The sequence below is a fragment of the Equus caballus genome, chromosome 18, assembly GCF_041296265.1.
Source record: "Equus caballus isolate H_3958 breed thoroughbred chromosome 18, TB-T2T, whole genome shotgun sequence".
Classification (NCBI taxonomy): Eukaryota; Metazoa; Chordata; class Mammalia; order Perissodactyla; family Equidae; genus Equus; species Equus caballus.
Window position 1 is genome coordinate 21,041,250 of NC_091701.1, and position 24,805 is coordinate 21,066,054.

The window sequence follows — 24,805 nt, forward strand, 5'->3', positions numbered from 1 at the left end:
ATTGTGTTTTGTGGAGCAAATGGAGGAGGAGGGTGATTTGGTTAATGGAGATCCCTTACAAGAGCATCCTCTGTGCCTTTGATGTATCTCTTCAGCCAAAAAGCTAGAGGTATTTTTAATCTTGTTGCAGGTCCTGCTCAAAATGGCCAAAGCTGATTTTTATCTGATGCTTATCCTGTTGACTGAGCCCATTCCTGGGTTGATTTTCTTCCCTTCATCTGTGTAGACTGCTCATGGGCAGGTGCAATCATCTCAACGCTTATTATTCACCGAGATTACTAAGATAGTCTTGGACAAATCTTTATCATTGTCACCACTGGTAGTAGATATTTTGTTGTACTTACAAATGGGAGGTATTATATAAGATGCAGAATTTGAATTATGGACCCTGCTCGTAAGAAGTGTGAAATCTAGTTGGAGAGGAAGGATATTTGTGTGTATGGATGTAACATATATGGAAAGATAATGGTATACAGTAATATATATGCAAATTATTAAATGAGTTGTGTAGATAGTAAAGGCTGTAGGAATTCAGATGAACTGAATGATGTTACAGTTCTGTTTGACACAAAGGGTTTAAACCATTCTTATCATATATTGTGGTATATTTGGACATAGGTGAGATAATTGGACTTGGACAGGGACATTCCAAGAGGGGAATGGACATAGAAATGGACAAGTCACTGGGTGGGAACAGCTATAAAGTGAGATCTGCTGGGAAAAGCCCAACCCAGATGGCAGCAGTCAGTGTTCTGAGCATGTGCATGCAGGCCAAAGGTGCTCGGGCCAAGGGTGCTAACAAACACGATGTCCCGTCATAAGGCTTCTGGGGGCCAATGTTACAGTATTGAGGCAGGCAGGTGAGATTGTCAGAAGACATAGAGTTCAAGCCGTGGTGCAGGGGTTCATGGGGGCTGCGACCAAAGTGTAACTTAGCCTCATGTATTGATCAAATTGAGCACTCCTGACATTAGACACTTTACCAAGGAAGGTAGGCTTAGTTGTTTTGGAATTGGAAAGTGGCACAAACTTCCCATTCTCCCCTTCTCCTACCATGGTCACATGTTCCAGGAAAGGAAACTTTTACAATTTGAACTTTTCCCCTTGAGGATACATGTAACCAATGGAGGATGTAGCTCCTTCTGGACCAAAATTTGCCTGCTCTGGGTCCCTGACAAATCTCCTGTTTAAGGAAGAACTTAGAGGAGCTGTGTGCAGTCTCAGTAGCATCTGAAAAGGATGGATGGATGTCATCCTCAACAGGTTTGCTCCATGATGAGCTGACCCACGACTCCTGTCCTTCAAAACATAATGGGTCCACCCCTCCTCAGAAGCCAAAATAAACTCTTTCTTAAGCTTATTTCCTCCTAAGACAGAAGAATAGTGATCTAATTATTATTGTCTTAGCTAGTTTATCTTATTCAGTGAAGCATTTGGCCAGTGCTGAAAATCAGTACCTAGCTGGGTCTCATTGATTCATCTACACTTTGATTCCTTGCGTGTTTTAAACCAAATCAGAAACCCACTATCTAACTCTAAACAGAGCAGTATTGTTTCCAAGGTGAAATAAGTATGCTTTCACACAAAGTGACATGTGGTTTCCTCTTTCTGCTTTTCTCCTGAAGGTGATCATGAAAAGAGTATTAAGAAATTCCCCTATTTTAGGAGCAATTCTCATCAGGCCTGAGATTAGGGTCGGCTAAGGAGTACTAGGCTTGGAAAATTAAACTTTAATTTCTTTTGTCTCACAGTCCACAGCAGTACTTCCACTTCCACCTGCTGAGGAGGCAGGCTTGTAGCTAAAGGCTGTGGAACAGTCTGGGTGACCATGTGAATGCCAAAGGAGGCCATTCTGTACCGGCTGGAATTGTCATTTCTCGTGATGGGATCACTGGTACTGAACATTCCTATGGGGACTTTGGGGTCACATTTCCATGTGGGAGTCTGTTGTGTTGCTTCTTTTCTTGTGCCATCTCTATGAGTTTCCCTCTTTGCCACTGAGGGAGCTCTACATCCAGTTGTTATCTGTCTTCCCCATGAGAATACGAGTCCTTGACTTTTCATATATGTATCCATAGTGTCTAGGACAGAGTCTGCAGGTAGAGGGTACACAATAAATATCTGTAGAGTGAGTACGTTCTTAAACTGTGTATATTGGTATATTCCATTCAACCCACTGTCACTGATAATGGCAAAGAAGGACCCAGTGCCACAGGTCCTGGGATACTGGACAGGTTATTGAAGGTGAGTCAGCAAAGATTCTGTTACCAGAACCAAGATTAGGGGTTTGGTTCTAAACTCCCCCAGACTAAGGCTTCAAATCCTGGGATGGACCCTGGTCTCTATATTAGAGTCACTGTCCCTGAACTAAATATGTTTTTTCCACGTGTCTCCCTGGAATACTGGCAAAAGAGAGCACGTACCTCCAAAGAACTCATTTCAGGCACATAGTCATTTCGGCTCATGGCAGACAGAATCTCCTCATATTTATTTCATTAAACAGAGTTTTTTAGGTGTCTGCTGTCCCGTCAATCTTCACTGCTCCATTGGAATACAGTGCCACCCTTCTATTCCTTCCCCAAAGACACAGGTATGGTGTCTTTGGGCCAATGCAATATATCTCCTGGCTGCTGAGAGCCCAGGTGGGCCTGAATTTATTAAACTCCATTATAGGAAATTATGTATCACAGGGACATCAAGGCCATATATACGAGGTCCTGTCCTATATTTCTAACCTCCTTCCTGTATTTACACCTTTCTCTATCCAGAATTTCTGTGTTTCTCTGAATTTCCAAATCACCTGCTATAAAGGGCCCATTTCTCTTTCCAAGCTGCTCCCTTATATTATTTATAATAGGCCCAGAGAAAATGTTCATTCAAATCAGAAAGAGGTTATGTCAGAGAAGAGAGTGCTTCGGCAGTGCTGTTTGGAATTGAAACCTGTCACATTAAAAAAATAAAAAGTGCTGAGCGAGGGCTTCAGCAGAAGGTGCCTATTGAGCATACGGCCGCCAAGAGGAAAGGCTCCTGGGCTGATGACAGCCTGGGCACTATTGAGTGTGTGATCCAAGAGCTTCAGGAATTGATTATTTTTGTGTGGAAGAATTGTTTAAGAATAAACAAGTTAAAAATTGTTATTTTCACCCAATTTTACTGGGGCTAAAATAATTAAGTGAATGATCTTTTGAGAAATATGACAAAGAAGTAGACAGTTGGGGGAAATGAAAGCTTTCTGCTCCATCTTACCCAATCAATACAAACTCCAGGGGTCCCTGTTCGATGAAAAAGTTCGAAAGACCTCTGGCATTCCCACGAACTTTTTAAAAATCTTAACATAAAATCTAGAGCAACCGATGGATTTGTTTGCTCCAGAACACTGGCCTTCAAAGTGAATTCTACATTTAAAAGGACCTTGAGACTTGTGCCCAGGACACAGATGGACAAATCCCGTGTTTCTAGGAGTATTAATGATGCCAGTAATAACTGAGAAATTGCTGGGACTAACATTGTACCTTTGAATTTGGGGTGGCTGGTTCCCATAGATTGCTATTTCTGTTTGAAGATTTGCGCAATTCCTTAGTGGTCTCATACTATGTAGTTCCATGATTGATGGAGAAGTTTCTAAGTTTCTTTATCAACACATTTTTACGTTTAACATGTCCTGTTTGCAGGACACCAAGTCTGATGTTCAGGATTATAACCTCTATTCATCCATCCCTTAGCCCTAAGATTTGGTTCTCCTCCAAGCTACCGCACCTCAGTATGTGGCCCTGCCACCAACCTAGTTCCTCAGTCCAATGACCTCTGAGTCCACCTTGGCTCCTCTATCTCCCTTAGTCTCCACACCAGTCCATCACCAAATCTTGTTCTTTCTTCTCCTTAAGTATCTCTTGAATCTGTTTTCTTCCTCTCCTCAGCCTAGTGCAAGCTATTTCTCTTTCTCCTTGACTCCTGCAAGAGCCTCTTAGTGTCATTACTGCCAATCTTGCTCCCCGCCCACCCTCCACCCAGTCTCCCTAAAGCAACCTGTATGACTGTTATCAATGCAAACTACTGATGTTACTCCTGGGCCTAAAACATCATGGTTTAAAGTCCAATATCCTCAATGTGGCTTTCAGTGTTCTATATGATCTGGCCCCTCCTTGCTTCTCCTGCCTACTCACTCTCTCCTTTCTAGGCATATTGGGTCTCCTTCAGCAACGTGTCAAAGCTCTTTCCTGCCTTTGGTCCTTGGCAGATGTACTTTTCTCTACTAGGGACACTTTCCCATCCTCCCTTCTGCCCTTCACCCAGCCAACTCCTATTCAACTTAAAAATTCGGCTTAGACTTTATTTCCTCAATGGCGTCTTCTCCATCACTCTAGCTACTTTGGATTGCTTGCTTTAAGGTTTTGCAAAATACTGCACTTTGTAGTAGCACAAATCTCACTAAAAATTGACTGTTCTATGCTTGTTGGGTAGTAGGCTGTATGAGGGCAGGGGTGGGGATCTGTCTTGTTCATAGGGCCTGGAATGTATCAGATACTCAGTAAATATTTGTTGCATGCATGGGGAATCATAGAAATGACTGGTCACACTTCCTTAAATGTGTTGCTCATGTAGAAGAAGCCCAAGTCAACAAGGCAAAATGGAAGGTGGAAGCATTATTTAGTCAGCATAGATCAGTCCATCGGGGTATGAAGGTAGCTTTGATCAATGCTGATTTGACTCCCAAAGTGAATTCCCCAAGTATAATAAAATAAAGACTCTTTAGTCTCCACATATACACATCTATATACACTCATGAGTCACTTAATGACAGGGTTATGTTCTAAGAAATGCATCGCTAGGCAATTTTGTCATTGTGCAAACATCAGAGTGTACTTACACAAACCTAGATGGTATAGCCTACTACACGTCTAGGCTATATGGTACTAATCTTATGGGACCACCATCGTATATGTGGTCCATTGTTGACCGAAATGTCATTATTTATTTATTTATTTATTTATTTGAAACTGAGTGTGACGTTGGCAAGCTGGGTGAGTAAGTTTGGTTTTAATTGGTCGTCCTGTGTCAATCCTTTTGTGGTCATTTGTGTTCAGATGGAAATGTAAATATAGTTGTCTTCTATGCTGTGCCTTTTTTTAAGAAGTATTTTTCAGTATCTGTGTCTTACTTCTCTATTTCCATATGCTTTTCAAACAAATACATACAAGGACATTTTTGTTGAGTGGGAGTGGGTTAGAGACATACATCTTATACTATTTTGGTATTTAATCTCCTAAAATCATTTCTTGGTAACATGTTGAAATTTACAATGTCCTATGTTATAGACCCTTTCAGAAATATTGTTGAGTAAAAAATCTGGGTAAAAGATGAAAAAGTTGGTTGGCCTGCAACATGTTCTAGTTATAGAATCGCTCTTGGTGACTGGCCTTGGGCTGAGTCTCAGCCTCTATATTTATGAAACTTTGCTGCCTTAAAAATGACTAGGCGAGAACTGGTGCTGTGCTCACGGAGTTTGCTTCAGTAAGATGGACACCATTTCATCACACAAAATGCCATGGATTTTGCCATCTCCAGATTAACACCAGTTCTGCTTTCTATTGTGATACTTGGCATTTTCAAGTAATTGTTATTGCTTTGGTTTGATAGAAATATTAGCATCATTCTTGCTGTGAGCAGCATCTCCTTGGGCTTTTCATGAAGGATCCAATGCACCCTTAGCCTTTTGAAAGACAGATGGAGGTTTCAAATGATTGTGTGAAAACGGCACTTGTCATGTTCCTGGAAGACTTCAGTGTTTTCATTTATTATCAGCAGGGACAATCAACATCATTAGCATGTCTGAATATCTCAGTAATGAATTTACCCTTTGAGTTTATAATGATTTTGGGGAGAAATTTTTCTTTAGCATATTTATGATTTTACTATTTGCTTTCAGGAAATATTTTATGTTTACTTATTTGCTTTTCCTGGAAGTACCCTGTACATTCAGTTTGCTGGATCAGCGTTTAACAAATCATCATATTTCTCAAAACACTTTTAATGTAAATTGCAGTGACCATCTGTATATTTTTCCTTTATGTATACAGTAAACTCAGGCTTATTCAGACCATTGTCAGTTGATTGTCCAGTTTCTGGAGTATCTAGGTCCCTCGCCTCTCTTTTTTCTTTTTCTTGTCTTTCTCTGCCTATCTTTTGACCTGTTTGTATCTCCACAGAAGGAGGAATAGGGCCATAGAGACTATCATGCAATCAATAATGCTTACCATGTGTGTGAGCCCTGTACTGTCTCTGTTTTATGGGGGCAGGCTGTTCACCTAGGGAGGTGGTACCCATGAAAAAGCTGTGATCCATTCAAGATGGCTCATTATCAGGTTCTGAATTGTTGGTTCACACTACATGAGAGAGGTGAGAGGTTGGTGGGATTTAGAAGGGAAAGACAAGGCTGAGGAGAGGCAGCATTGGAGTTGTAAAGGTTTCAGAGGATGAGGAGGATTTGGGCAGGAAAAAAATAGAGGAGAGAGCATCACAGACCTTCAAGGGAGCAGTTTGCAGCTGGGGATTTGTGATGGGCAAAAAGAGAAATGGCTCTGGGGGCACAGTGGGCCGGATTATGGAGGGCTTTATCGTTGGATAGGGCCTGAGTTTGGAGGGACATGTAGGAAGATTTTTTTTTTTTTTTTTTTTTGAGGAAGAGTAGCCCTGAGCTAACTGCTGCCAATCCTCCTCTTTTTGCTGAGAAAGACTGGCCCTGAGCTAACATCCATGCCCATCTTCCTCTACTTTATATGTGGGACGCCTACCACAGCATGGCTTGCCAAGTGGTGCCATGTCCGCACCTGGGATCTGAACCGGCGAACCCCGGGCCGCTGTAGCGGAATGTGCGCACTTAACCGCTACACCACCAGATCAGCACGTAAGAAGATTTTTGGCTTTGTGTGGTGGGTGATGCGAAAGCATTGATGATTTTTACCCAATCCCTGAAATTCTAAAGAATTAGCATGATTCCTTGTAAAGAGCTTTGGCTAAAGTCTTGACAGAGTGAAAATGAATGAAAGTTTAAGTTTGGGGAGATTTGTCAGCTAACTAAAAGTTTTTATCCTTTTAGTTTTCAGAGATGACTGAGAATTAGCTTAATGTCATTTTTTTCTGCTTCTTTATCTTGCCCCTGTATATGTTCATTGATAGGAGATTTGCATTTGAAAAGTTTTATTATACATTCCAGTAGGAAAATTGCACATTGTTGATAAATGTTCTTTTATAATCCTTACTGTTATTGTTAACACTGCTAATTTTATTAATACTTTCTCAAAGGAAAAATGAAAGTGAAATAAATGCCTGGGCAACCCCTTCATTATCTTGTCTGCCCTTACCTTACTCGCTTTGCTGAAATTCTAATGGGAAAAAAAGGGGGCTGCCCAGTAATTTTCTTTTCATATGGCATTTCAGCACTCCTCCAGTCCATTGCTGTAATGAAAATTGGCAGCTCTTGAGAAAAACAGTAACCATTTAGAGGAGAGCACCTGCTACATGGACCATGAACAGCAGAGGAAACTCTCCGGCCCCAATATGATGCCATTCTTCAAATGTATTAGAAGCAACTCTGTTAGATGCTCCGAGGTTAGTCAGTTTCCGGGCAGGAGGTGGGTAGACCATTCTATCTCAAAGGTCTAGTTTCCACCATCTTGCTCACAAAGATCAGAAGTTTGAAGTTCAAAGGTGATAATGCCCCAAGAGCATTATCATTTCTCTTTGAACTTTTCAGCAAGAAGTTAGGGCACAAGATATCTTAACAGTATTAACATCAAAGACTATTAAGTTCTTAATGGGTTTTTTTTCTTTTTTTTATGGAATGTTCAATTCACCAGTAGTTAAAGCAACATCAAATTGATTTGCTCTGAAGAATGACTAAGGTATGACTTTATTGTCACAAGAGTGTGTTTTAACAAATATACCAGTTTAATATTGAACTTTGAAGGGATGTCTTAGGTCTCTGTATTTATCACAGTGATGGGGCCATTGATCAGAATCTGCTGGCAAGTCTCCTTTGGGAATTTCTCTGAGATAGAAGGTAAGACACACAAAATAATTGCACTCTTTTTCTTCAAATCTCAGGTGATATTACCTAGCGGTGTCATCCGTAGTTTTTGACCAGATTTTTTCTGAGTGACTTTTTGCTCTCCCCTAAATAAGTTCTTCTCTCAAAGTATGAAGAGATATCATCAATGAAGATAGTCAAAAGAATGTACTTAAGGTTATAATAGAAGTTTCAACAGTTGATCCCCAAGTTATTTTTATCAATGGCAACATCATTGGAACAGCTTAAAGTCTCAAGATGACTAATTTGAACAGGAAAATATGCAACTAAGAGTATACACTCTTTGGCATTTGTTACAAACAAGTGGTATAGTAATTAACAGCCTGAGATTTGGAGCCAGACAAAATGGGTTTCAATTCTAGTTCTGCTACCTTGGAGAAGTTACTAGCTATGAGTCTCAGAATCCTCGGTAAAAGGGCGATAGGAATATCCCTTTCATGGGTATTTGTTAAGATTAAGTTAACTGGAATGAAGTTAAACTAAATTAAATGTATGTATGTATATGTGCATACTTATTTATCCATCCATCCATCCATCCATCCATCCAATCATTTCACACAGCAAGAGTCCAATAAATGGTAGTTATTGTTACCAATGGGAAAACTGTTGTTGTAAGGATCCCTCCTATTCTCTATGGTCTAAACTTCTTGGATGCCTGCATCAGTTGCTCTTCCCTTTCTTTCTCCTCCTTTTCCTTTTATACCTTCCTTATCTTTCCATAAGTCTTCTTCTCCCTGTTGCCATTTCCCTCTCTTCTTTCATCTTTCCCTCTTATAAATCTCTTCTGTCTTAGAAAGGAAGAGTGGGTTCAGGAGTGCGCCTGCTTCCTTAGCACGTAGAAGGAGTGAGAGTGAGCAGGGTCTGTGGAAACCACTCGGGTGTCATCACTTTCATGCAAAGCTGGACATTTACTCAGTTTCCTAGGTAAATAGGACCAAGTTATGAGGCCCTTCCACCTTCCAGAGAGGGAGCTCTGGACTGCTCCTCTGAAGGAAAGTGTCCATCTTCCTTCTGTTTTCATCTTCAGCTCCTCTCTTCTCAAGCATTTTCTTTTCCTGTCAAGTATGAGAGAATATGTCTCATGATAAAACTACACAGTTTCTTCTCCTGTTTTGTAGTTAATTAAACTTCAGGACTGTGAATTTCAACAAGGGTGCCAGGACCTTCTATAAAAAATCGGGATTTTTCTGAGGAAGGGGCAGGCATGTTGTACAGTTTTAGAAGTATATTCACTATTACGATGCAATGTCAAGACTAAGCCAAATAAAACAAAACAATGTTATCTTCTTAAATAAAACTGTAGAAAATAAGCTAGACAAACCAGCCTTACTTTGTGAAGATACTCTGAAGATAGACTATCTTTAGAGCTTATAGAGATTATCAGTAGGAGGGTTTAGTATTCAATTTTTTTTGGTGAGGGGGAACTATAAGAATATTATATTCACCAAATGGGGCATAAGGTTTAAAAAGTATAAAAACTGTTGGGAAACACTGTTTATTTATGAAGTTAGCAAAACTGTCATCATAACACAAGCAGGACACCTGATCTGGAGGCTCCTAGGAGACTAGTTCCTGTGGTTAACGAGAAGCTGGTCTCAGTGAAGCCGGCTGAGACTGATATGCCCATTGTATTTGTTCAGGGCATTTTAACTTGATGGTAACCTGCCCATCGCAGAAAATGCACACAAGGTCTCAATCATAATGAGCACCACTTCATACTTCTATAAGTGGAATTAATCCTTGCGTGAACTGGAAATATGAAATTGATGATAACCTCCCTTGAATTTTTCTATTTGTCCCAACATCATTGGCTATTTCATCATACTTGAGGAGAAATGAAACACTACTAGTTATGCTCAAAACCATAAAAATCTATAGTTTCACTAAAGTGGATCTCCCAGATGTTGATGCTTAGGATATTCAGCTTTGGATATTACACCTTACTTACCCAGTGACATGTAATTAATTGACTATTACTCATTAAAGGGCAGACAAGTATTTGATATAAGCATAAATTCCAGAAAACACCAGCTTTTGATTGTAGCTCCTCTGATTCACACTGTGAACTCCCCTTTACATGAGCTATCTTGGGTTATGTGGAGTAAACATGGATAAAGCATCGTATATGGAAACAACATTGGATTTAAACAGACATGGGTTTGAATCTTGGCCCTCACATTTAACAGCTATGTGGACAGGGTCGTATATCTAACTGTTTTGAGCCTCAGTTTCCTCATCTGTTAAGTGAGGATAATGTGACTTTCTCTGCAGGGATTTTGTGAGGTTTAAAGACGTGCTTAGAAAGCACCTAGCAAAATATCTGGTACATAGTGCCATTCCGAAGCTCATTTTTATCATCATGCACATGGGCTAACTTCTCTGGCTAGTGTTGAAGTTACCTTGTTGAATGGTATGTATAATATATTCATTGCTAACTACACATTGTCACGCTGATCCCAAAGCATCATCTCATGGGTCCTGAAACTTCGCCTACTGATATGCGTAGTCATAACTACTTATGGTGACAGTATGTGCATTTTCCCATGCTCTTAAAAAAGTAAGTTCCACACATTCAGACAGCTATTTACAAATACGCATAAAGCCATTCATTTTAGGGATAGACTTAACCTGTTTTCAGCACCGACTAATAACACGTGGTGCATAAGGAGTTGGGAGGTGGGGCAGAGAAGCTGATGATGCTGTGATAGCCAAGCAAGGGAAGCTGAGAGCTGCTCACAGGAGCAGTCTTTGGCCCTGTACTGGTGTCTCCTCCAGCAGGTACAGATGCAGCGTGACTGAGCTCCTGCCCTTTGGAGCCTCTGACATTGCAGAAAGCTATGCTCTCTAGACCCCAGAGTGGCTGGCATGATATAAAAACAGGGAGGCTGACCTGATGCCCGGCAGAGCTGGGCGGTGAGAGCGCTGGGGTTTGTTATTGGCTCCCAGTTCACCAAATTCTGCTGTGTGTTTTCTATCTCTAAATAGTGTGCAAGCTCATTAAGGGCAGGGCCTGTGTCCTCTGGCTTTCTTCTCTCTATGGGAACTCTTTGCACACAGGAGAAACTTATTGACTAGGAAGGGGAAGAGGAGCGATGGTCCTATGAGCTGCTTGGTCATTGATTGCCACCTGACTCTGGCTGTAGAGTGCTGACTCTTTAGCTGATTAGCTGTCTGCATTCCTCTTGCTAGAAACATCTGCCCTTTTTCTGGCCCTTGGTGAGCAAGGCCCTTTTGAGGTTGAGCAGGGGAAGGGAGAAGAGGGAGATGACAATCGATTACAACTGTCTTTGTTAACAGCACAGGAGTAAGGTTTGGTGGGGTGACTGACAAATTTATTATTGAAGGTCATGTGTGTGAATTATCTATTGATTTCTTTCACAAAGAAGAACATCTGTACTGTGCTCTTTTGATTATGTAAATAATACACATCCATTAAAAAAAAATATTCACATGATGCCAAGAAACATAAGGAGGAAAGTAGAAATCACCTGGAATGCTGACTCTCTGAGCCTGCTCCCATTAATATGTGGTGACCTATTCATCCCTTCATGAAAGTTTTTATGCATATAGACACAGAAATACCTAATTCATGCAAATAATATCACATGCTGTTGATTAAATTCATGTACATATTTTTTTTCTGTCATTATATTAACAGTGGTGTATGTACACTGCTCTTCATCTTACTTTTCTCAGTTAACATCATGAAAATCTCTCCATGTTAACAAGAACGGAGCTAACTCATGGTTTCTCAGCACTATTGACATTTTGGGCTGGAGAATTCTTTGTTGTGGAAGGGCTGTCGTGTGCATTGTAGGATGTTTAAAGCATCGCTGTCTACTACCTTCTAGATCACAGCAGTACCTAGCCCTTCCCCCTGCCCAGGTTGTGACACCAAAAATGTCTCCAGACATTACCAAATGTCTCCTCAGGGATAAACATTGTCCCTGGTTGAGAGCCACTGATTGACCTGATTCTTTTCAATAGCTACATAATATTCCATTGTATGAATGTGCCACTTTTTGTGCAATTATTCCTTTCCTGGTGGTCATTCACTGTGTTTCCAGTATCTTTTGAGCCTGTCACATTTATGATTTAGATGGGTGCTGTCTAGGGTCCGTGGTTATCATTTAGGAACCTGAAAACTTTGCAGAGACCAAACCCAGACCTCCATCTCGGCAAACACAACATTAGTGAGCCTCAACTTCATTCACTTTATTCCTGGATGAGCCCAAAGGGCATAATATAAATGAGTGAAGCTGATGACTGGCCTGTGATACATTGGGAAGCCATGCCCCATCTATCATAGGCAGGTGCTCTTTAGCCACACGTGATGGCAGCCAGGTGAGAACGAAGGCCCAGTGTTACCCAATATTCTAATTTTCAAGAGAAGCAGGAAATCTGTATTTTTATGTAAAAAGACTCCCCTAATTTTTTAAGATTGGCACCTGAGCTAACAACTGTTGCCAGTCTTTTATTTTTCTGCTTTTTCTCCCCAAATCCCCCCAGTACATAGTTGTATATTTTAGTTGTGGATCCTTCTGGTTGTGGCATGTGGGACGCCACCTCAGCAAGGCCTGATGAGTGGTGCCATGTCCGTGTGCAGGATCCAAACTAGCGAAACCCTGGGCTGCCAAAGTGGAGCACGGAAACTTAGCCACTTGGCCACAGGGCCGGGCCCACGCCCAAATTTTTTTAAGGTCAGAAACTAATTTAATTATTTGGAAAACAAGGTACAGGCTGAACAAAACAGGTCTCCTACCCAAATCTGGTCCACTGGTCATAAGTCTGCACCCTCCAGAGTAGATATTTTTCATTGATTGTGATCTCTGCCTTCCTGGGGCCTCAGTCCCTTGAATGACTAATGATGAGGATCTAGTCCACCTTTTTGGCGATGAGCAGCTTTGGCCCACCTTGTCTACAGTGATGGTTGCCTCTCGCCAGGTTCCCATCCTCTCTTGGAGAGAGCCTATCTCCCGGAGTCTACATTGTCTCCAAGTCCAATGCTGCCTGAGCCCTGCTGCGTGCTTCGGGGCTGCTGGCTTACGTGTTGTCAGGAGAAGCAGGGTTGTGCTGCTTGCTGCCTCACAATCTTCCTATCTCCAGCTTCAGAACTGATTTCCACCGTGCCTGGCTAGCTCCGTGGGAGGGGGTGTTTACTGTCACTTGGTGGCTTTCAGCAGCATGGAAGCTGCACACCTCTTTGGAATCTGTTGTTCATTTAGGGGGCATGTGGCTAATATATTTACCTTGCTTTCTTCTCAGGTAAAATATTAGAATTGGAAGGCACATTGGCAATCTCTGAATACAACACTTTCATTTCACAACTGGGGAAAGCAAGGCTTAGAGAAGGGAAGCGACTTTGCAGAGGCTTCACAGCTGGTGCTGAGGCAGGAGTAGCCTGCCTGCCTCCCGTCTCTCTTTCCAGGGTGTTTTTACCACAGCCTCTAGCAGCTGGCTTTCATAGCAATTCCCTTTTTCTGTTTCTACTCTTCAGCTAATTTGTCTGGTTGTCCATGTTTCTATGATCCATCTCTGGGAGGCAACCATTAGGTGCCATGTATTAATTTGAGCTTTTGCAAAGCTGGTCCCTCCACCCTTCCACTCTTTCAAGATAACAGCCTTGTTCTTCTATTTGAACATTATTTTTAAGAGGAGGATTTTGGGTTGGGAATAGATTAGAGGTAGATTTTGTGGTGTTCTGCTAGCTTAAAGACTAGATTATATCAGATTTGCAGATGCTGCCTCAATAAATTAGATATTGAGCTGGTGATGATTTTGAAGACACAGCAACATGTGATAACCAGCAAGCTTTAAGTGGGATTGAATTGATGGATAGCTTGCCCTTTGGTTGGAAATGTGTTGCACTGTGGTTCCTATGGATTCAACTTGCTGGTTTTCTGCACCCACGGCTGCCAACAGCTCTGAGCTGCTGAAGGAGGCAGGCAGATCAGGCAGCCTGAGAGGAATGCCATGTGTTGGAAGAGGCTTTTATCCCAGTGCCCACTCTCTGCCAGGATGCTGTCAGCACAATCTGGGACATACTTTAGGGACTACCCACCAGCTTGACACCCGTGTTGGCCAAGGTCAGAACCCTTAAGAATCTGACTGCTTGTTGGCAGTTGCAACAGCAGAAGTGATGGCATGAGAAGAGACATGCTGTTCCAAGAGAGGAGAAAGTGTGCTCAACTGAGAGTCTGGAGACATGGATCCTCCTAATGCCTTAACTTCTCTGAGCCTCAATAGTCTGATCTGGACCATAGGGACCAAACTAAATTACCTTTTCCCTCCCTTAGAGATGCTGTTAAAGCCAATTGCGCACATGTGCACACACATACACACATATACGGTGTGTGTCTTATGGGTTGAATCGTGTCCCTCCAAAATGTTAAAATCCTAACTTCCAGTACCTTGGAATGTGACCTTGTCTGCAAATAAAGTTGTTGCAGCTGCAATTAGTTAAGACAAGGTCCTACTGGAGTAGGGTGGACCCCTAATCCAATATGACTGGTATCCTTATAAAAATGGGTAATTGGACACAGACATGCACACAAAGAGAACACAATGTGAAGACCGTATGCTGCCACAAGCCTAGGAACTAACAGAAGCTAAGAGAGAGGCCTGGAACAAATCTTTTCCTAGTGCCTTGAGAGGAGGCATGGTCCTGCGGACACCTTGATCTTGAACTTCTAGCCTTTAGACCTATGAGGCAATACATTTCTGTTGTTCAAGCCACTCAGTTTGTGGTACTTTGTTATTGAAGCCCTAGAAAACCAATACAATATGTATTTATAAATACATACATATGCACACAAATAAAATGACTTGAAGATAAGTCTCAATAGGAACGTCTAGTATATCTTGGACCAGTACAAACCTGGCCATGACAGTGATGGGTTAGTTGGTTCATAATAGTAGTCTAGCCTGATGGTGGGGCTTAGATAGATGGACGGACAGACAAGACAGAAAGATCCCTGAGGGCAAGGACTGTATTTTTTATACGTGGCACTTTATCCTTAGCAGCCAGCACAATATCCAGCCCATTTTTGGTTCTATTTGTTGAATGGATTAAGCGTTGTTATCAGAGAAATTATTGCCATCAAGTTTTCTTTCTTTCATTTTTTTATTGAGGTAAAATTTACATAACAAAAATTCATCATTTTAAGGTGTTTAATCCAGTGATTTTTTTAGTATGTTCCCTAAATAAATATTCATATATATTCTCCTCACCAATACTTGTTTCTTTCTTTCTTTCTTTCTTTTTTTTTGATAATAGCCTTATGGGTGTGAGGTAGTGTCTCATTGTGGTTTTGTTTTGCATTTTCTGAATGATTAGTGATGTTGAGCACCTTTTCATGTGCTTATTGGCCATTTGCATGTCTTTTTTGGGTAAATGTCTAGTCAAGTCCTTTTCCCATTTTTAAATTAATTTTTCTTTAGTTTAGAAGTTCTTTATACATTCTGGATATGAATCCTTTGTCAGATTTATAATTTGTGAATATTTTTTCCCACTGTGTAGGCTGTCATTCACTTTCTTGATAATGCCCTTTGATGCAAAAAAAGTTTTTAATTGTGATGAAATCAAATTTATCTATTTTTTTCTTCATTTTATTGTGCTTTTGGTGTCATATTTAAGAAAGTGTTGCCTAATCCAGGGTCACAAATATTTATACCTATGTTTTCTTCTAAGAGTTATATATTTTTAGCTCTTACATTCAGGTCTTTGATCCATTTTAAGTTAATTTTTGTACATAGTGTGAGGTAGGGGTCCAAATTCATTCTTTGTATGTGGCTATTTGGTTGTCCCTCTACCACTTGTTGGAAAAACTATTCTTTCCCCATTGAATGGTCTTGGCTCCCATTTCAAAATCAGTTGACCATAGATACATGGGTTTATTTTTGGACTCTTAATAATATTTCATTGATCTGTTTGTCCAGCCTTATGTTGGCACCACACTCTTAATTACTGTAGCTTTGTAGAAAGTCTTGAAATTGGGTAGTTTTGTGCAGTAACTTTGTTCTTTTTCGAGATTCTTTTGACTGATGAGGCTTTCTTAACCAGCAAGCACAGCTAAGACTTGGTCAAGAATCTGAGTTCAGCAAATTCATAGCAAGATAATTGTGCCCTTCAGAACTGAAGACCTTCTCTTTGCCCTTGATAATAGCTCTGACCTGGAAGAGAACCTGACCACACCAGAGCAGTGGAGCTCTCAGTGACTGACTGAGCTAGTCAGTTTCATTGTTTTCCTTGGATTTGCGTCATTACCTTGAAAATCAAAGATATCATCTCACTTTATTCTTCAAATATATATCTTAAGCAGGTAGAGAAAATGTGTTTATGCCTATTTTATAGTTGGGGAAAGTGAGTGACAGACTTAAAAGTCTTGTTTAGATCATAAAGTTAATTCATGGTATAATATTTACTAGAGGCAGGTCCCCTATGTCTCAATGGTGTGTGCTTTTTTGTAAAAAAAAGAAAAGTATTAAAAAATTACATGAACTGTAAATGTTAATTATGAAAAAAATCATTAAAGATAAAAAGCAGAAGGAGAAGAAGAAGTACCTATAATACCATTACTACTGAGAAAACAGCCAGAAATCGTAGGATTCTCATTTGGGCCATGAGCAGTGATATGCTCCTAATGGTCAACAACTGGCTTTCCAGAAAAAGTAATACTGTGATTAGTATTGTTTGCCAATTCCTATTATGTAAATACTCCTACTATGGTTGATTTTAATCCACCAACATGACATCACTGAACGTGGATTTAGGAAGAGATGCACATAGTCAGCTCTCATGAGGCACTGCCAGCACACCACTGATGGATATTCTAGTTCCTTGCTACTCAAAATGTAGTTCATGAGCCATCAGCACTTGAGAGCTTCTGAGAGATCCAGAATCTCAGGGCCTGCCCTGGTCTATGAAATCAGAATCAGCATTTTAACAAGCTCCTCAAGTGATTCCTATCAACATTAAAGTTTGAGCAGCGTTGCTTTAGAGCTGCACTGTCCTGGGTGGTAGTCACTAGCCACATGTGGTTATTGAGCACTTGAAATGTGGCTAGCTGGAATTGAGATGGTCTGTAGGCGTATAATACATACCCAATTTTAAATACTTAGTGTGTGTTTTAGTTCAGGCTGCTATAACAAATTACCATAGACTGAATGGCTTAAGCAACAAGCATTTCTTTCTCACGGTTCTGGAGGCTGGGAAGCCCAAGATCAACGTGCCAGCAGATCTAGTGTTTGGTGAAGGCCTGCTTCCTGGCTTGCAGACAGCCCCTTCTTGCTGTATCCTCATATGACTGAGAGAGGAACCGCTGGTCTCTGTTCCTCTTGTTGTAAGGGCACTAACCCCATCATGAGGGCTCCACTCTCATGACCTCCTCCAAGCCTAGTCACCTCCCAAAGGTCTCACCTCCTAACATCATTCCCCTGGGAGTTAGAGTTTCAGCATACGAATTTGGGAGGGACACAATCATGCAGTCCATAACAGTATGGAGAAAAATGTAAAATATCTCATGAATAATTTTTTATATTGACTGATGTCAATATATTGGGCTAAAGAAAATAGATAATTAAGACTAATTTCAATTGTTTCTGTTTTACTTTGTTTTTTAATGTAGCTACTAGAAAATTTAAAATTGCTGTGTGGCACATATATTGAACTCCACTGCTCTAAAGCGTGGAGGCCCTAGAACTCTGATTGGTCTGTGTCCTTTGGACTCACTTCTTCCCAAAACTCAACTTAAGTTGATCCAGGCATTTCAATACAACTAGTCGTATTGCTAGTATTGTATTCTAACAATACGACCAGTTTCTCAGGACCACACTGCTGGTAATGGCCAAAACCACTTCCCTCTTTTCTTTTTACTACTGCTCTTTGCCCCACCTGTGTGGACTCAGAAAATGTTAATAAATTGAAGAGAATAATTACCTATTTGCTACTGAAAGCTCAAGAATATTCTACTTCCAGAATGGTGGAGGATCCCAGAAATGAGGAATTTCTTGTATCACCGCTATCCAGTAGGATTCCCAGGCAATGGTGCATCAGGCTGAGCGTCATTTCCAGGGCCTTCAATGATCTTTCAGGGACTCATCTCCACGACAAAGGAAGAGTCAGTAAATAACCCCCATTCCTAATAAACAGTCTGAGAGAGCGGGTGCACCACTGCTCAGCACATTAACCATATTTACTGTCTAAGAGACAGAAAGCAACCTGTCTCGTTTGATGAGGAAGCCATAAAGTTTTAGTGAATGGGGAGTAAATCAAGCCTTCCGTTTGCCTTGTAAGAATGCACTGCCTCGTGCTGCGTCTCACCCTTCACTCACATGAGTGGATTTTTATGTCTCTGCATAAATAAAACATGGTTCGAAGCCACCCTCCTGACTTGCTCCTGGCACTGGGTTCAACGACCAAAAATTAAAAGTTGGCATTGTGATTCTGATGAGGCCTGAACATTAGTGTAAAATACCTAAAAGACTTGCAAGATGAAAAAGACTTTTCACTGAGAGGGCACAAAATAGGGGAATCTTCCTTTCACTCCCTGAGGGAGGACATGCCAAGGGCTGCTCCAGCCCCGGGCACAAGAGGAGACCACGGAGCAGGCTGCTCACCTTCCTTTCCCGCGTGTGAGAGCCAAGAGCACTTTGAGGACAAGAACAGATAAGTAACCAAACAGTCAAATTCAGTCAAATGACCAGCTTTTAAAAGTGAGTCACAAGATCAGTGGTAAGTGCTAAATGGTTCTCTACAGTCACATGAAAATGGTGAACATTTGGAGACATAGAAGTTTGTTGGTTGATTTCAGTCAGCCATTTTCTTCTTTTTGACCCAGAGTCTTTCAGGCAAAAGCTGCTTTGTTGGTGTAGAGGAGGAAGACATTTCCTCTATCCAAAGTGGGTTCGTCTGGCGGGAGAACGAATTAAATTCACATGAGACAGAATAGCAAGAGAAAATTAAACAAAGCTTTATGAGGAACCATGGCCCAGGGCCTTTCTTCCTGAAGGAAGAAAGGGCACCAAAGAAGTGGGGTGCACATAGTGGTTATATACCCCCAAACAGGATGTTTCACATATGATTGAAATGTCCCTCCCACAATAGTCACAAGATTGCCCTGTGGGCACAGCGCTTGATAGACACAGCAGATAGTGGGTCTGCAATCTCGGAGGGCATAGCAGGAGGCAAGTCTATTGTCTCGAGCTGGGTGGTCACAGGTGAGCACAGCAATCAGTTCCTAGCCTAAGGAAAGATGCTTAATCCTTAAAGAAATGCCAACATTGGGAGGGGGAGGGAAGTCAGTTACAGGAGGTTACCAGAAACAGGAATAAGATTATTATGCAGATTTAAGTCCTTGCCTTCCCCATTAATTAAGAGTTTCTAGAGATATCTTTACAGATGGAGAGTTCCTTTACAATGTAAATGTCTCTTACAAAGGGTAAGTAAATTCTACTTTTCACTTTCTTTCCTGTCTGCAAAGTAACTAGCCTGAAATAATCATCATGCCAAAGAGACATATCTTGGGGTGGCCAAATCCAGGTCCCCACATTGGCTATTAGTAAGTCTGGTCTCTCTCTCTCTCTTTTTTCCTGAACTTTAATTTTAGAGCTGATATATAGAGAAGATGAACAATCAAGTACCTCATAGAGATTCAGGAGGGTACTGTGATAAGCAGGTGGGGAGGGCTGGGCGTCTGGGCTGGCCAGTCCCATGGGGCTTGGACTGAAGCAGAGGGCGGCACCTGGAAGCAGAGGACACATAAAAGAACTGTAGAAAGTCCCCAAGTTTGAGCTGCAGAAGTGTGTTCAAAGTGGACTGTCAAAGCCTGCAGCCCTTGAATCAAATACTGGGAGCTGAGGTGGTGCCCGGAGGGTTTCTGGCTATTGGGGAAAGAAAGATGAAGGGAAGCTGTTAGGGTAAATGTCAGACCCAGCAGGCCCCTCTCCTGGTGGGGTTTATGCACCTCTGGGAATCTTGTCCTGGATAGCTCAGGTTTCTTTAAAGTATCTGGAATGTTGTCTATTTGATTTATATGATTTTTTTCATTTTAATTTTTTCGGTTTTACTTAAAGGGTAACGTTTGTGCACGGGCCCTTTAAGACCTGGGTCTTTTTGGCTTTAGGCTGATAGCTTTTCTGGGGGAATCATTTCTGCAGTTAATAGTCAGCGAAGCCAGCCAGTAAGACCCCCGTCTCAGTTGGGCTGAGTCTGAAGGATGCTTTTAGCAGTATCAGCTCCACTCCGGACTTCACTCCTCCAAGGAGTGCTGCATACCTTAGGGTGTCTCCCCCCTGGCCAGCTGAGAAGCTCCGCTGTTCCCAAAGGTGGCTTTCTTTCCTCTCTAGCAGGACTTTCTGGCTCTTCTGCCTTTGTCAGGACTGTCCCTTGTTGTGGGGGTTCTTTTTATCCAGTTTTCAGTTTTCTATCCAGGGTAATTTTTCCAAAAATAGTTGTAACCTGGTTGTGTTCATGGGAGGAGATGAGTTCAGTTCAGAGTCTGTTTACGCCGCCATCTTGATGAGATCCTCACCACTTCTGATCTCGACTCAAGGGGTTGGCCCTGAGCAAAGAGCATGTTGGAAGCTTTGAATTGCAAATGAGATTCAAGTTTTGATTTATGGTGGACTGTACTTTTTAAAAGCAAAAGGGGACTCAATCTCAGAATGGAACTTGTTTTCTTGTAACTAAAAGTGCCTGGAAACTTACTGGATCTGCTCAAACGGAACTGTCATTGAGGGGTGATTTGACAGAACAGGAAGAAGATAGTGGTTGGGGAGAAAAATAGAACTGTTTTATGCTTGAACTCTACTGGGACTTTCCAGAATTGTTCAATAAACCAGTTATGCCTGTTAAGATAGTCCTTCCCAACCTGGCACAATAGAAAATGATAATTCCGTTTGTAAGGCAAACAGGCAAATAGACATGACTACTTGTGCCTAGAGGTCACTAAAGGTGACTGGTTGAGGGTTTTCATACCCCCCACCCCCAGGCTCTGCCCCAAAGGCTGATGGCCATGCCCATGGATTGAGACATTCTATTTTAAACTGTATACCCTCAGAACGACCAGGGAGAATTCCTTATCTTCCTTTATGGGAGAAGGGATCATTTTTAGTCCCATATATAGCCTTCTTAAGATGGCATAGGTCATGGAATTCTTTGGGTTTAAATCCTCATCTGCACATTAATGTAGAAGCAGCAAAGAGTAATGGAACAAATATTGGCTTGGGAGATAAAGTTCCAACATTATCAGTGACCAACTATTTACCATGGGCAGGACACTTAATCTATCTGGGCCTTTGTTTTCTTAATTGTCAGATGAGGGGATTGGAGAGCAAGTATCCAATAAATGGCAGCCATCACCACCACTGTCACAACCATTCTTCAAAACTGAGCTGTACATAGAAGGAGTAATAAAGATCTGGTTCAATTAGTTCATCAAAGTTTGATTGAATGCCCACCACGCATGGGGCATAGAAGGCAATATGTAGCTCCCCAAAGCATGTAAAGTGGACTCTTTGTACCCTAAGGCTATAGAACTCTCCAAAGTTCTCAGTGTAATTCTTTAGGACAGATAATCTGTGATCACGTGTCTCCCTGTGGCCTGAGACCTTTCCTGAAACGTTTGTTTACTCCATGCAGCAGCCCATCCTGGCCACACATTGGGTGGCTGCTGGATGGGGTCAATTCCCTGCCACCTGTCCTATTCCTCAGAGCTCCTCTCCTCTGGTGTCTACAAGCATCCAAAGGAGGCAATATGTCAAGCAGAGTGCTCACATTCATCTGATGCCTGAAATATTAAAAATGGATTTGAGATATCCATGATATATCAGTACTGTGGTTGGTCAAATATCAAATTTTAGCTGCTATTTACCCAAAGTTCTAGAAATTATTATCTGCAAGGTATATGTTCCTGGTAGGCATGGGGATCACATTACAGGCATTCACTTTTCTCAGGCAAGGAACTCATAGTCAAGAATCTAGGTAGAAAGAATTCTTTCTTGTGCAATGACTTCCATCAATAAATTAATAAGTATCAAATAATTTATTCATTGCTTCCTTGACTTTTTTCTTTCTTTTATCCCACCAATTTGGTTTGATTTCCCCTGAAAGCATAGCCATGAGACTAGGCCTCGGATGTAGGTAGTTTATTTGGAGGTGATAGTAGGAAGAGTGAGGGAACAGGAAGAGTGAGACAGGGAAGGAGGGAAATCAACTTAAGAGTGCGGTATTGAGTTAATTGCTGTAAGAAATGGAAGCTCAATTCCTCCAGATTCTCTGAAAAGCATATAGAAACCCTCCCAGAACCATCCACTGGAAAGATGAGAGACTAGAGCCGTATTCACCAGTTTTCTTTTCTCACTGTTTGATGATTATCCCCAGGGGCATTACCTCCCTTGCACTTAGGGGCTGCACACATGTGTCAGTGTGGTGAGCTCCTAGGAATTGGAGATGACCCTAGGGCAAAATGCACACCACCTTTGAGATGGAATGCTGACGCTGGGTGCTGTCCACTCCTCTAGTGCTGAAATTGGATGTGGGCTGGAGATGCGACAAAGTACCAGAAGTATCAGCTTATTTTAAAAAGGATTTATGGTGTCCTGCAAACATGCGTACGTTAACATACATTTCAATATATATTCCAATGATTTTAAAATGAGGAGTCAGTAGCAAAGTTATTATAAGAACAGATGTCGTTTGATCTTGATGTGAGACTTAAGTAAAAGCCTCTGAACTCTGAAACAGTCAACATAAAGAGGGAATCATGATAAAGTACAAACTTTACAATGACTGGAAGACAAAAATGAACCCGTTGTTCAGTAGAAACATAACTATTTCAGGTACTGACATCAAATAGAAATTTCTCCTCTGGATCTTCAAGAGGACAAGGGGATAGGATAAATTACATCCCTGCCAAAACCTTTTATGTAAAATTTGGTATGAGTTTTGTAATGCTGTTTCTTATGTTTGAATACAGGCATGGCTTCCCCCAAAGCAATTAGTAAAAGCAAAACTAAGGTAGGGGGGTGGAGAAAGGGATATCAATAAGGTGCAGTCCACTTGATGGTTCTCTCATGGCCCCATTAATAGATGGATGGTTTTAGAGACTAGAGTGAGTCTGTTTCTTGTCATACCTCTTTCTTTCTCTCTTTTCATACCTCTCTCTTTCCCTCTCTTCTTAACTGTCTCTCATTTCCATTTTCTTATTTCCTTAGAATAGCAGAAAGAGCATGGGCTTTGAAGTGAAATTCAACTATGAAAACTCATAGCCTGTTCATCAATTTGCTAATATAGGATGAAAAAATTTATTATCTTTACTCTCAAATTTGCTACTTATTAGCTGGATTGCCTTTTTTTGCTGAAAAAAGAAGTACATGTACTTTTGGAAAAATTTGAAAAAATAGAAAAATATCAGAAAGAAATTTTAAAAAATCATCTGCAACTTAACCATTCATATAAAGACATGGTGGTTAAAGTATTACCATGTCAACGTTTTGGTAAATTCCTTTCTAGTTTTGTGCGTACATATAATTTTTTGACTACATTGTATATACCGGGTGTTTTTTTCTGATTTTTTACCTCATCATTATATTATGAATATTTTCTCATGCCAATGAATGTATACTAACATAATCACTTTTAATGGATGCATTATCATCCATCAAATAATGTGCCATCATTGTTTAATCATACATGATTATTAGATATTTAGATTGTTTCTAATTTTGGATTATTACAACTAAAGGACTGATAAACATCCTTGTACATAATTCTGTGGGTTTTTCATCCAAAAGTTTCTTTAGAATCAACCCTTAAGTTTGGAATTTCTGGGATAAATGATGTGAAAATTACAAGGCTTTTATACATTTTGCCAAATTGCCTTTCAGAAATATTGTATCTACTTATTCCTCTGCCAGACGTCTATCAGTGTGCCTGTTTCACCAAACTTAAGTATCATGACAATATATACACAGCATGTATCATGGCTATAGGATGGCTTGGTCTAAAGTTAGGTACCAATCAGGGAAATAGAAACCACTCTAGGTATTATAGACAGAGGGAATGTAATAAAGATGCTGTTTGCATAGATGATGGGATATCTGATAAGTCAAATGGGATGTTATGGACCAAATTGTGTCCCTCCAAAATTCTATGTTTAAGCCCTAACCTCCAATGTGATAGTATTTGAAGATGGGTCTTTGGGAGGTAATTTGGTTTACATGAGGTCCTGAAAGTGGGGCCCTCATGTTGGGATTAGTGCCTTATAAGAAGAGACATCAGAGAGCTTGCTTACTTTTTCTCTCTCTACATGTACCAAGGAGAGGAAAGGCTGTATGAACACACTGCAAGAAGGCAGCCATCTGCAAGCCAGGAAGAGGGCCTTCACCAGGAACTGAATTGGTCAGTATTTTGATCCTGGATCTCCTATCCTCTGGAACTGTAAGAAATAAATTTCTATTGTTTAAGCCACCAGTATATGGCATTTTGTTATGGCAGTCTGAGCAGACTAAGACATAGACTAACACAGAGATTACAACAACTAGAAGCCGCTACTCTCCCTAGGCTGGAAGGACAAAGGGAGAAGGCAGCATTACCAGATCGCAGGGCCTCGGGTCATCTGAAGGAGGCTGGAACCATGGCAGCCTGTCGTTTGGGAGCTAGAACAACGAGGAGATACAGCCTGAGCAAGAGAAAAATAGGGAGAAATACTCTGACTTTTT

General features: G+C 41.1%; 1 protein-coding gene across 10 annotated transcripts in view; it reads left to right on the forward strand.

Annotated features, from left to right (window-relative positions):
• The window catches only part of THSD7B (thrombospondin type 1 domain containing 7B), a 1,030,427-nt gene that overhangs the window by 59,493 nt on the left and 946,129 nt on the right, over positions 1 to 24,805 (forward strand). For 3 of the 10 annotated variants that reach the window (XM_070240788.1, XM_070240790.1, XM_070240792.1), the window contains exon 3: positions 7,438 to 7,608. The exons of 4 other annotated variants lie outside the window; for them this stretch is intronic. The gene's annotated coding sequence lies outside the window, so the exon portion shown is untranslated. Of the gene's footprint in view, positions 1 to 7,437; positions 7,609 to 7,996; positions 8,060 to 24,403; positions 24,486 to 24,805 lie in introns of all 10 variants that reach the window. 3 more of the 10 variants (XM_070240796.1, XM_070240791.1, XM_070240789.1) reach the window with 2 other exon arrangements.